The following is a 13,220-nucleotide window of genomic DNA, read 5'->3' as shown; positions in this document are numbered from 1 at the left end:
AATAAAATTGAAAACAAAACTGTAATCTACAGGTTTATTTTAAAAAAAGGGAAAATCTTAAAAAAATTAGTGAAAAATTAGCAATTAGTGAAAATATACAGTGCTAGTGTTGAACACTCTCATATTCTGCTGGTCATTCACTAGATGGGAATTCCCCAGTGGTCCAGTGCTTAGGACCCCTCACTTCCACTGCTGGGGTCCTGGGTTCGATCCCTGTTCGGGGAGCTAAGATCCCACAAGTCGAGGCCAAAAAACAAACAAAACAAAAACAAACCCAAAAAACCTCACTAGATGTCTATTTAATGGGACATTATATACATGTGAAAACATTCATACAATGGAATACCACAGAGTGGTTAAAATAAATGACCTGGACCTATCCTCTTTATCTGTAGAAAACAATCTCGAAACCGTGGTACTGAGAGAAAAAACAAGTTGCAGAAAGATATATACAGTATGATAGCATTCATATATAACCTAAAATATGAACAAATTAAAAAATACTATCACTTATGGACACTTTATAAATAGGAAAAACACAAGAATGGTCATGGAAATACAAGCAACAATTCGGTAGAAGGAAATGGGATCAGGTGGGGCTCTACAAAGAGTTCATCATAGTTTCTATTCCTTTTGTTTGCCTGAAATACTTCATTCAAAGCAAGTAAACCGAAACATAGTAACTCCCAGCGTTGTGAGAGAGCTCCAATTCAATTTTCCATCAACTCCTTTATTTAGTTCTCATTTCAGCCCACTCCTTCCCAGAAAGGTTGTCTGCCCTCAGTCAGGTGACACAATCAGTTTTTAACTTTAACCTCATGACTAAGACTGTTCGTTGACTTGGGGAAGTCAAGGACTCGCTTCCAGTGAGCAAGTCTATACAGGAATTTCTCCCCACTCTACAGCCAGTGTTTTCCTTCCAAAATATTCCAACCTGTTTGCTTAATTCTCAGAGAAACGGGCATTCACGAGCTGGGTATAGGATAGCTTTTGGAATGTGGGTTCAAAGTGTGGGTTGTCAATTGTGCTCATCAGACAGCTTTAATGTGACTGAAACGGAGTCAGGATGCTTCAGTCCCAGTTCTGAATCTCTGTCTTAACTAGCAGTGCAAGACCTAAGGTGATCTCTTCACTGCTTTGGCTTCCGTTTTCTCACAGTCAAATATGGGTGGTAGATTAAACGATCCCTAAGGTACCTTCTTGATCTAACATTCCATGAGTCTAAGACAGAATTTGAGGGGCTTTCAAACAATTCCTTGGCTCTGAAATTTCTCTCTTCTGTCATTTCCATCAAGCTGGTTGGATAAATACTGGTGCTCTCAAATCTCTGGACAACTTTCAGGGATGCTATATTTTTCATATGTCCAAGTTGAAAGTGCAAAGAGGCAAAAAGTTACCCCACCTGCCATGGGGCAAATGTCTTGACTGCTCACCTAGGTATGGACTAGCATTGTCTTTGTAACTTATACCAGAAGTTGTCTGGTAAATCCCCTGAAGTGGTTGGTAGTCTCTTTGCAGTAGACATTTCCTACTTTCCCCCTGCTTGGCACTAAGAGGAATCTAATTTATTTTCTGAGGCATGGTACACATACTTTTTGTTTAAGTTGGCTGCGATGCACGGCATGTGGGATCTTAGTTCCTTGACCAGGGACTGAACCTGCACTCCTTGCATTGGAAGCACAGAGACTTAACCACTGGGCCGCCAGGGTAGTCCCATCCTTTGACTTTTTATAAACGTAAGATATTAAGTTCATGGGGCGTAAGGACTGTCAGCTTCCAGTCAGACCTGTTAGTTTCAAGAGTTGGCCACGAACTGCTGCCATCAGGAATTACAGGTTGAAAGCAACTAAGGTCAGTTGAATTCACGTGATGTTTGAATTCAGAAGAAAGGAGATGGGCAGGTGGCGTTGACCTATCACACAGTGAAAAGCAGGGAGGATGCCTAATCCCGGCTGACTCAAAATGACAGTGCAGTGTGGTAAGTGATGTAGGGAAAGGCAGTGCAGCCAAGTTCATAAGAGAAGATGGTGCTAGGGAAGGTAGGTAGCTAAGTCATGCATGAGCAAAGGTAAATTTGGGGAATTCGTAAAATCAAGATACATTTGACGATATTAGTTTAGTGACAGTGAACAGACTAATATTGTGTATGCTATCATTTACTTAAAAATTAGATGAAGCAATAAAGGAAAACTAGAAAACATGGCCTGAATATGAGTAATTATCTGAAAAGAAGAGAAGGGACCTGAATTACTGCAGGCCCCTGAAAGCAAGAAAATTTCATCCAGGAATGGGAAACTCTAAATAAATAAGACTAGGTAGGAAATACCAATACAAACCTTCCAAATAATTTAAAAATTTGCTGATTTTTTTTTTTTGGTTGTGCCTTGTGGCTTGTGGGATCATAGTTCCCTGACCAGGGATCAAACCTGGGCCCCCTGCAGTGGAAGTGCAGAGTCACAACCACTGGACTGCCAGGGAATCCCCTAAAAATTTGCTGATTTCTTAAGTCATCGTTTAACTTTTTAAACTGCAAGCTGGCAGACTGACAGACTCCGCCTCTCTTTCAAGTACTACATGGTATAATCAATGTGGCAAAAACAAAAGTAGAAGGAACACAATCATGTCATTCAAGTCAAAGTTTCCCATGAATGCCAACCTGAAATGTACAATAGATAGTTGGAATTATTTTATCCTTATTATAAGTGAACAGGTAAGATGGGGTCTGTTATTTTTACTAAAGCAGACATAGTAGGGCAGTTTCGTTTATACATTCTGATCAAGCTAATGTATTCTTTTCTCACTTTGCTGTCTGGCTGTGAAGTGTGCTTGTGTGTGTGTACGTGATGATCCACTTAGCAAAATGTGCCCATCTTTGGAAATATTATCTGTAAAACTCTAAATGACTTGTTAAAATGGTAATATTTAGAGTTGCTTAAAATTATGAGAATAAATAAACCCTGTCCAAATGGCAACTAGTCTAAATCATCATTCTAGTTCTGAGAATCTGATGATGTCATAATGGTGTTTCAAGGTTGTGTTTATTTGGTTTAGGCTCAAGAACATTTCCCTTATTCCTCCTCATCTTGCTTTGACCCACCCATACCTGCTAAGTGCCCTGCTTTTTTAAAAAAATTTATTTATTATTAATTTATTTATTTTTGGCTGCGCTGGGTCTTCGTTGCTGCGCACGGGCTTTTCTCTAGTTGCGGTGAGCGGGGGCTTCTCTTGTTGCGGAGCACGGGCTCTAGGCACACAGGCTCAGCAGTTGTGGCTCACGGGCTCTAGAGCGCGGGCTCAGTAGTTGTGGCACACAGGCTTAGTTTTTCCGTGGCATGTGGGATCTTCCCGGACCAGGGCTTGAACCTGTGTCCCCTGCATTGGCAGGAGGATTCTTAACCACTGTGCCACCAGGGAAGTCCAATGCTCTGCTTTTTGTTTCATCATTGTAATAACTGTATAGTCTAGTGATTTCTGTTTTCCATACTAATCTGACTTCCTTGAGTGTAAAAATTGTATCTTTCCAGCTATGCTTACCCGGGGGGGCACGTCAGGTTCTGGCTAGGGACAGGGTATTGGATGATGTTTAAATGAAAGAAGATTGCCCTTTCACTGGATTGTGAATGCCTCTACACGGTTCTTTGCATTTGGGTGGGTAGATTGGGCACTGGCACAACAGTCGATCTGTAAACTGCATGGATGGCAGTTCAGAAGGAGATCCTAAAACTAAAACTCTGTGTCGGGTTACTTTTTGGAATTTGCTCTTTGTCCCTACAAAGGTGTGAGGAATGATCTTCAAAAAGCCTAAACAGATCCAGGTTTTGACACACTGGGTGACAGGGAATGTTCAAAGGACTATTCGATCATTTGTTTTGCATCAGAGCTGCCCATAGGACCACCTGGATTTGTCATGCTTGTCAGGGTTAGAACACAGACTTTCATCCTGCCTTTGTTACTGAGAAGCGGGTTTTTATTTTATTTTGCTTTGTTTTGTGGCTGTGTCACACAGCTTGCAGGATCTTAGTTCCCCCACCAGGGATCGAACCTGGGCCCCTGCAGTGAAAGCGCCGAGTCCTAACCTCTGGAACGCCAGGGAATTCCCAGAGAAGTGGGCTTTTGTAATATCAACTGCACTAGTTGTGACAACTTTGGAAACTAGAAGTATCCTCTCCATTAAAGATGAAGTGACTTGGGTGCTTGGGACTAGGCTACGTGACTTGTCTGGCTCACACAGTGAGTTGACAGCTATGAGGGAACCCCTGATTCTACCAGTTCTCCAGTAACTGACACTATGTGTTTCAAGAGGGGACACCAGCAGCAGAACACATTGCCAGGTGAGGAAACCCATGAGAGGTAAGCCAGACACCGGCATTGCCTCCTTCAGTGGGTGATGCGTTACCGGTAGGTCAAGTAATGAGCGTAATTGCACCCCAGGGAGGGGTTACCAACAGGATTGAGCAAGGTTGTTTCCAATCTCCTGTTTTCATCCATACAAAAGACACACCCCGCCTTCGCCTACACATGTCTATAAAACACAGCACTTCTCTAGCAAAGAGACTACTCTTCCCCAAGTAGTGCAAATCCAGATTCTGTATGGGATACGACACCCGTGTGGATAGTACATATTGCTGCTATTCTTCCTGAATTTTAATTTCTGGAGGCATGAGATACTTTCTTTTTCACTGAGATTATTGAAGAAGATTAAGTAAAGCTATCTAATTAGATGTAAGTAGCTATTACCAAAGTATTTAGGCTAACCTAGGCTGGAAGATACTGCCTAACTGAGTCAGTCATAGGAAAGAGAAAGAAATCTTCTCACCCAGAGTTTAGTGATTTCTGTTTGTTAGGGCATGCTATCAAATCCTTTAAGAATGACTTTCTAAAATTTACAAAAATACATGTTTATACAATAAAATGAAGAATACAGTCATATGTTTAAAAAAGCGAGCAGTAATTTTACTGCCCAGAGATAATCACTTGCTAATATTTTGATGTGTTTGCTTCCAGAAAGTTTTCTATGCCCAAGCTGAACTGCCTACATGTGCTGATGTCTAGGCACCTATCAACCAGTTGCTAAGTAAAACATACCAGAAAGCAGATAAAAACAGGTAGGGCTGAAGATATTAATAAAAACGTCATCCTCAAAACTGTGGGGAAAAAAATCAAGAGAAGACTTGCAGTCATACAGCTTGTAGGGCTTCAGAGACCACCAGTGCAATCTTCTCCTCTGTGATGGGACCCTAAGAGAGAATGCGACCAGCTGAGAGCCAGAACTAAAATCCAGGAGCTGAGGCTTTCGGCATCATCTCCCTGTTCTCACAACGCTTATAACCATCTTTGTTAGGTACAGGACTGGATTTAATGATTGATGAACTCCGGCTCATCAGTTGTGGCACGCGGATCTTTCGTTGTGGTGCACGGGCTTAGTTGCCTAGTGGCACGTGGGATCTTAGTTCATGGACCAGATTTCGAACTGGGGTCCCCTGCATTGCAAGATGGATTCTTAACCACTGGACCACCAGGGAAGTCCCAATGAACACTGGCTTTTTGTTTTGTTTTGTTTTGTTGGCTACACTGAGCGGCATGCGGGATCTTAGTTCCCCAGCCGAGGATTGAACGCAGGCCCCCTGCAGTGGAAGCACAGAGTCTTAACCACTGGACAGCCAGGGAAGTCCCTGAAGTCTGGTTTTGAAATGAACATGCTTGGTATGAGAGGGGAAGAATAATATAATGTCAGCAGATCCTTTTTAACCCACCCAAATGATATTTGGTAGAGATTAAGTCCACTACTTAAGTGTTTAGTCAGAGAATGTGAGAATAGCAAGAAACTTGAGCGGTCCTATACAGTTTATGGCCCCATTATATAGATAGGAAAACTGAGGCCTGAAGAGGTAAGATGACTTGCTAAGGAAGCTCAGCCAGTTTGTGGCAGAGCTGGGAGTAGATCTCATCTCCTGACTCCAAGGTTCTAAAAACAGTGTAGAATGTCGTGCTCATGAACATCAAAAGAGAACTTCCAAATGATCCCACATACTCCGGATCAACAGGTGCTCCCTTATTTTGCCTTCCTTAGTCTGTCTTCTATCGGACTATTCCAAATGTGATAATGAACCTAGGCAATGGTCACCCATGACTGCCAACGTCACAAAAAGAGACTATTGGCAGTGATGTGCCTCATGGTTTGGATGTATGAAGTAGTTACCAAGAAATTCAAATCTGAATCAGGACTTCCCTGGTGGTCCAGTGGTTAAGACTCTGCGCTCCCAAAGCAGGGGGCCTGGGTTCAATCCTTGGTTGGGGAACAAGATCCCACATGCTGCAAATAAGATCTGGAGCAGCCAAATAAATAAATAAATATTAAAAAAAAAGAATAAAGCATACACCACTATCAAATATCTAGGAGGTAGAAGAATATGTTACAGACTTCCAGGAATATAATCAGAAAAATCTAGAATGTGGGAAACCAACAGGACAAATAACTTGGCTTCTTCAGTAAATAAGTACCAAGAAAAAGTAAGATTGAGGGGGGGGGAATGTACATATTAAAAAGACCTGAAAGGGACTTCCCTGGTGGTCCAGTGGGTAAGACTCTGAGTGCCCAAATGCAGGCGGCCCAGGTTCCATCCCTGGTCAGGGAACTAGATCCTGCATGCATGCTGCAACTAAGAGTTCACATGCCCCAACTAAAGATCCCGCATGCTGCAACTAAGACCAATAAATAAATAAATAAATATTTAAAAAATAAAAAAGACCTGAGAAGACAAATAAGTCAAATGCGATGTATTGGCATTGTTTTTGGATCCTGACTTGAACAAACTGTTAAAAAGAAAAAAAAAAAAGACACAGGTACATTAATACCAACCTTACAGAAATAAAAAGGATCATAAGAGAACTTTATGAACAACTGAATGCCAACAAATTAGATAATTTAGATGAGACAGATACATTCCTAGAAGGACACAAACTATTGAAATTGAAATTTAAGAGGAAATAGAAAATCTGAACAGACATAACAAGTAAAGAGATTGAATTAGTAATAAAATAACAAAACAAAACTACCTGCAAAGAAAAGCTAAGGCCCAGACAGCTTCACTAGTGAATTTTATGAAACATTAAAAAAAGAATAAATAGCAATATTTTATAAACTCTTCTAAAAAAATAAGGAGGGAATACTTCCCAGCTCAACTCATTTTGTGTGGCCAGTGTTACCCTGGTACCCAAAACAAAGACATCACAAGAAAATTAGAGACCAATACATCTTATGAATATAGATGCAAAAGTCTTCAACAACATACTAGCAAATAAAAATTCAGCAACATATTAAAAGGATTACATACCATGACCAAGTGGGATTTATCCCACGAATTTATCCTAGGTTGTTCTGACATTTGAAAATCAATGTAATACACAATACTTAATAAAGGACAAAAACCACATGATGATCAAAATAGACACAGAAAATGGACTTGTTAAGATCCAAAAGTCTTTAAGGATAATGATAAAATACTTGACAAACTAGGAAGAAAAGAGACCATCCTCAATCTGATAATGGCCATATATGAAAAACCCACAGCTAACATCATATTTAATAGTGAAAGACTGAATGTTTTCCCCCTAGGTTCGTGAATAAGACAAGGATGTCCACTCTCACCACTTCTGTTCAACATTGTACCAGAGGTTCTAGCTGGAAAATTAGACAAGAAAGTGAAATAAAAGGGATCCAGTTTGGAAAGGAAGAATCAGAAAGAATCCCTATTTGCAGATGACATGATTTTGTATACAGAAAATGCCAAGGAAGCCACTGCAAAACTAATAAATGAGTTCAGCAAGGTTGCAGGATACAAGATCGATATGCGAAAGTTAATTATATTTCTATACACTTGCAATGAACATTCTGAAAATGAAATTAAGAAAACAATTCCATTTATAATAGCATCAAAAAATACAGGAATAGATATTCTGCAAATGAATTGCAGAAGTTGTACTATGAAAACTACACATGGATGAAAGTAATAAAAATGATCTAAATAAATGGAAAGATAGTCCATGCTCATGAATCAGAAGACTCAATATTAAGTGGCAATACTCTCCAAACTGCTCTACAGAGTCAATGCAATTCTTACCAAAATTATGACTGCCTTTTGTTTTTCAGAAATGGACAGGCTGATAGCAAAATTCATATGGAAAATCAAGGAACCCCCAAATAGCCAAAACAATCCAAAGAAAAATAAAGTTGAAGGGCTTACATTGCCCAATTTCAAAAAATTACTACAAACCTACAGTAATCAAAACATTGTAATACTGGCATAAGAATACACACGTCAGTGGAATAGAATTTACAGTCCAGAAATAAACCCACACATTTATGGCCAACTGGTTTTTGATAAGGGTGCCAAGACAATTCAATGGAGGAAGAATAGGTTTTTTAACAAATGGTGCTGGGACAACTGAATAGGTACATGCAAAAGAATGAAGTTGGACCCCTGCTTTATACCATATATAAAAATTGACTCAAAATGGGTCAATGCCTAAATGTAAGAGCCCAAAGTGTAAGACTCTAGGAAGAAAATGTAGGATTATACAATGGTTTCTTAGATACCAAATACAAAGTGACAAAGAAAAAAAATAGATAAATTGGACATCAAAATTAAAAACTTTTGTGCTTTGAAGGGCATTATCAAGAAAGTGAAAAGGCGACCCACTGAATGGGAGAAAATATTTGCAAATCATATATATGATAAAGGACTTAAATTGAGAATATATAAAGAACTTTTACAACTCAATAATAAAAAAGACAACACAGACATTCCCTGGTGGTCCAGTGGTTAGGACTCCGCACTGCCACTGCAGGGGGCCCAGGTTCAATCCCTGACTGGGGAACTAGTATTCTGCAAGCTGCCTGGCCAAAAAAAGACAACACAATTAAAAAATGGACAAAGATCTGAATAGACATTTCTCTGATGAGAGATCCAAGTTGGCAAATAAGCATATGAAAAGACGCTTGACATCACTAGTCATTAGGTAAATGAAAATCAAAACCACAGTGGGGGACTTCCCTGGCGGTCCAGTGGTTAAGACGCTGAGCTTCCTATGCAGGGGGCATGGGTTCGATCACTGGTTGGGAAACATTTTAGTTTTTTATTGAAGTATAGTTGATTTACGACATTGTGTTAGTTTCTAGTGTACAGCAAACTGATTTAGTTTTATATATATTCTTTTCCATTATGGTTTATTACAGGATATTGACTATAGTTCCCTGTGCTATACAATAGGGCCATGCTGTTTTTATATTTTATATACAGTAGTTTGTATCTGATAATCTTAAACTTCTAACTTATCGCTCCCCAACTCCCTTTCCCCTTTGGTAACCATAAGTTTGTTTTCTATGTGAGTCTGTTTCTGTTTTGTAAATAAGTTCATTTGTATCATATTTTAGATTCCACATATAGGTGATATCATATGTGATTTGTCTTTCTCTGTCTGACTTGCTTTACTTAGTATGAGAATGTCTAGGTCCATCCCATCCATGTTGCTGCAAATGGAATTATTTCATTCTTTTTTTTTTTCATTCTTTTTTATCGTCTTTATCTATTCATCTGTTGATGGACATTTAGGTTGCTTCCATGTTGGCTATTGTAAATAGTGCTGCAATGAACATTGGGGTGAAAGTATCTTTTTGAATTAGAGTTTTCTCCAGGTATATGCCCAGGAGTGGGATTGCTGAGTCATATGGTGGTTCTATTTTTAGTTTTCTGAGGAACCTCCATACTGTTCTCCATAGTGGCTGCACCAATTTACATTCCCGCTAACAGTGTAGGAGGGTTCCCTTTTCTCCATACCCTCTCCAGCATTTATTATTTGTAGACTTTTTATGATGACCATTCTGACCAGTGTGAGGTGATACCTCATTGTAGTTTTGATTTGCATTTCCCTAATAATTAGTGATATTGAGCATCTTATCATGTACCTCTTGGCCATCTGTAGGTCTTCTTTGGAGAAATGTCTATTTAGGTCTTCTGCTCATTTTTTGATCGGGTTGTTTGTTATTGAATTGTATAAGGTGTTTGTATATTTTGGAAATTAAGCCCTTGTCGGCTGCATGGTTTGCAAATATTTTCTCCACTCCATAGGTTGTCTTCTTGTTTTGTTTATGGTTTCCTTTGCTGTGCAAAAGGCTTTTACATTTGATTAGGTCCCATTTGCTTATTTTTGCTTTTATTTCTGTTGCCTTGGGAGACTGACCTAAGAAAACATTGCTACAATTTATGTCATGTCCACACAAAATCTTATAATAGAATGTTCAGAATGCCATTATGTATAATAGCCAAAAAAGTGGTTTGAAACAACTTAATGTCCATCAGCTAATGAATGGATAAACAAAATGTGGCACATATATATATATATATACATATATATATAAAATAGAATTTTATTTGACGATAAAAAGGAATGAAGTAATGTTACATGCTACAGTATAGATGAACCTTCAAAACATGCTTAAGAAGCCAGCCATATACTGCATGATTCCATTTACATAAAATGTTCAGAATAGGCCAGTCTATAGACAAAAAGTTGATCAGTGGTTGCCTAGGGCTGGGTAGTGACTACTAATGAGCATAGGGTTTCTTTTTGGAGTGATGAAAATGTTCTAAACTGTACTGTGGTGATGATTGTGCAACCCTTTGAATGCATTACTTTAAATGGGTGAACTGTATGGTATACTAATTATACCTCAATCCATCTGGTAGCAAAAAAATTATGAGATAATTAGGGAAATTTGAAGATTGACAGGGTAGTGATAATACTAGTTATTACAGTTGAACTGCGTGGGTCCATTTACACGTGGATTTTTTTCAGTAAATACATACAGTAGTATACGATCTGAGGTTGGTTAAATCCACAAATGTGGAACCTTGGATTCAGAGGGCTGACTGTGGGACTTGAGCACATGTGAATTTTGGTATCTGCTGCAGTTTCTGGAACCAATCCCCCATGGATACCGAGGGACGACTGTACTGTTAATTTTTCAAGTGTGATAATGGCCTTGAGGTTATATTTATTAAAAAAAATATTATCTTTTAGAAATACTAAAATATTTGTGGATGTAAATAATTAGAAACTACTCTTTTGACCCTACCTATTGCTTGAAGTTTTACCCCACTTTTCTGCCCCCCACCCTTGAACCAAACTCCTCCTCCAAATTACCTATCGCCCCCTCTCTCCACGTCTGTTCCTACCACTGTCTTTTTATTTATTTATTTATTTTTGGCTGTGTTGGGACTTCGTTGCAGTGCACGGGCTTTCTCTAGTTGTGGTGGGCGGAGCCTACTCTTCGTTGAGGTGCGCGGGCTTCTCAATGCGGTGGCTTCTCTTGTTGCAGAGCACGGGCTCTAGGCATGTGGGCTTCAATAGCTGTGGCTCGGGCTTCCCTGATGGCGCAGTGGTTGAGAGTCCGCGTGCCGATGCAGGGCACATGGGTTCGTGCCCCGATCCGGGAAGATCCCACATGCCGCGGAGCGGCTGAGTCCGTGAGCCATGGCCGCTGAACCTGCGCGTCTGGAGCCTGTGCTCCGCAAAGGGAGAGGCCACAACACTAAGAGGACCGCGTACTGCAAAAAAAAAAAAAAAAAAAAATTTACAATTCCCCATCCTATTTATTGAACCTTACTTTTCACTTGTCCTTTTTTTTTCTTTCTTTCCCCATTTCAGTTAGACTGCTCTCTTCATTGTACTCCCAGTATGATACCCACTTCCTCTTGAGCCCTTGCTCCACGCAATCTTCTCTGGAATGCTCTTTCATCATCACCCATTCATTTTCAAAAGGCCGCTTGTGCTTTCGCCCCAAAGATGTCCCCTTTTCTAGATCCAACCAGGAGCCACATCCTCCTTGTCATCGCTACTCCTTCAGACTACAGTCCGCTGCCTTCCCTGCACTCCACAGAGGAGTCTACACGGGGCTTTGTTTTAGCTGGGTGTCTCCAACCACAACATCTAAGCCCCCGACTATCAGCTGTAGGATCTCACAGGTCCCTCAACACACGACACCCCCACTAGCAGGAGCTCCGATACAAGAATCGAGACGGAGGGAAGCCAATTCCCACTTTAAGAGTCGTTTCCACGGAGCAGTGTGTAATCTCACGAAAGCTTTCAACGTCAAATTACTCGCGAGCGCAGGGGCCAGAGGCGGAACGACTGTGGGTCCTCCGGAGTCCTCCAAGGGAGCCCTGTAACTTGCACAGCTTTTGCTTAAAAGCTCCGAGACACTCTCCCACACGTCTTCCAAAAGCAACGCGACGGGTGGTCACAAGCAGCCTCATCTGTGCAGCTGCTGGAGGAAGAAAGTCTCAAGGGTCTCCGAGGCCTCCACGGAGCTGGCTCGGCTTCAAAAAGGGAAAAGAACCGTTAAAAAGGTGTGCTTCCGGCTCCAGCGCCCGCGCCTCCTCGAGAGTGAAAGGGTGAGCCGAGGTACGGGAAGTCGCAAGGCACAATTTCTTTCGTCCCGGACGCCCGGCCGGGGCGCGACGCGCGTAACCCAGAAGTGAAAGGCCGGTTCCTTCAGGTATTAGACACCCCCCGCCCCCACCGGAGGAAGTTCCGGCTGGACGACTTTTACCCAGGCTTTCTTGGTTCCTCCTGAGCTCTACGCTCCCTGCTTTCTGGTGCCCTACTGCCATGGCCGCTTAGATCCGACCCTCCCCGCCTTGCCTGAGTTTTGCCGCAACTCCTCGGGGGGGGCCCAACTCCATTCTGGCTCCCCTTTCCTTAAAGAACTTTTCCCTACGGGTCCCCATCAGGGCCAATTGACGTTCTCCAAGGAGGCAAAAGCTCCTAGGACTCGCAGGTCCCGAAGCCCGGCGCAGCCAGGGCAGCGCCTGCGCGGGGGCGTTACCATAGAGAAGCAGGCGCCTCTCTGGTCTCGGTTTACACTCTCTATGGTCTAGCCGGGTCGTGGCGGTAAGGGGAAAAAAGAGAGAGCGCACTACGCAGGCGCTCTGGGCTTCTAATTTTTTTTTTTTTTTTTTTAATCCCCGCACCAAGCGCTTAACCTCATTGGGGTGGAGGAGAAGGCGGCGGCCGTCTGGTCTGCAGGGGCAACAGGAGCGACTAATACGGCTGTAAGTTCCCGGTTAGGGCGAGGATGTGTAGACCCCAGCCCTTCCAGGCCCCAGCCCCCCCTCGCGGTGGTGAGCGCCGAGGCTGGGTGGGGGTGAGGTCCAGCGCTG

The 13,220-nt window shown here is 41.7% G+C and overlaps 1 protein-coding gene, 1 long non-coding RNA gene and 1 other non-coding gene across 12 annotated transcripts in view; 2 read left to right on the top strand and 1 right to left on the bottom strand.

Annotated features, from left to right (window-relative positions):
- Nucleotides 1-7,081: 7,081 nt before the first annotated feature.
- On the bottom strand, nucleotides 7,082-12,905 carry LOC141279208 (uncharacterized). 2 transcript variants are annotated; one of them, XR_012333161.1, is made up of 2 exons: nucleotides 12,611-12,905; nucleotides 7,082-12,377 (listed from the first exon to the last, which is right to left on the bottom strand). It is a non-coding gene; the product is annotated as an uncharacterized lncRNA (long non-coding RNA). The 2 variants fall into 2 exon arrangements; XR_012333160.1 differs by having other exon boundaries at nucleotides 12,703-12,882.
- Nucleotides 8,805-8,877, top strand: TRNAG-GCC (transfer RNA glycine (anticodon GCC)). Its single transcript has one exon. It is a non-coding gene; the product is annotated as a tRNA-Gly (tRNA).
- Nucleotides 12,906-12,922: 17 nt separating the features above from the next.
- CLASP1 (cytoplasmic linker associated protein 1) overlaps nucleotides 12,923-13,220 on the top strand; it is a 267,451-nt gene continuing 267,153 nt past the window's right edge. For all 9 annotated transcript variants that reach the window (XM_073807807.1, XM_073807810.1, XM_073807809.1 and 6 more), the window contains exon 1: nucleotides 12,923-13,112. The gene's annotated coding sequence lies outside the window, so the exon portion shown is untranslated. The remainder of the gene's footprint in view (nucleotides 13,113-13,220) is intronic.

The sequence above is a fragment of the Tursiops truncatus genome, chromosome 7, assembly GCF_011762595.2.
Source record: "Tursiops truncatus isolate mTurTru1 chromosome 7, mTurTru1.mat.Y, whole genome shotgun sequence".
Classification (NCBI taxonomy): Eukaryota; Metazoa; Chordata; class Mammalia; order Artiodactyla; family Delphinidae; genus Tursiops; species Tursiops truncatus.
Note: the sequence above shows the minus strand (reverse complement) of the source record. Positions and strands in the feature narration are given on the sequence as shown.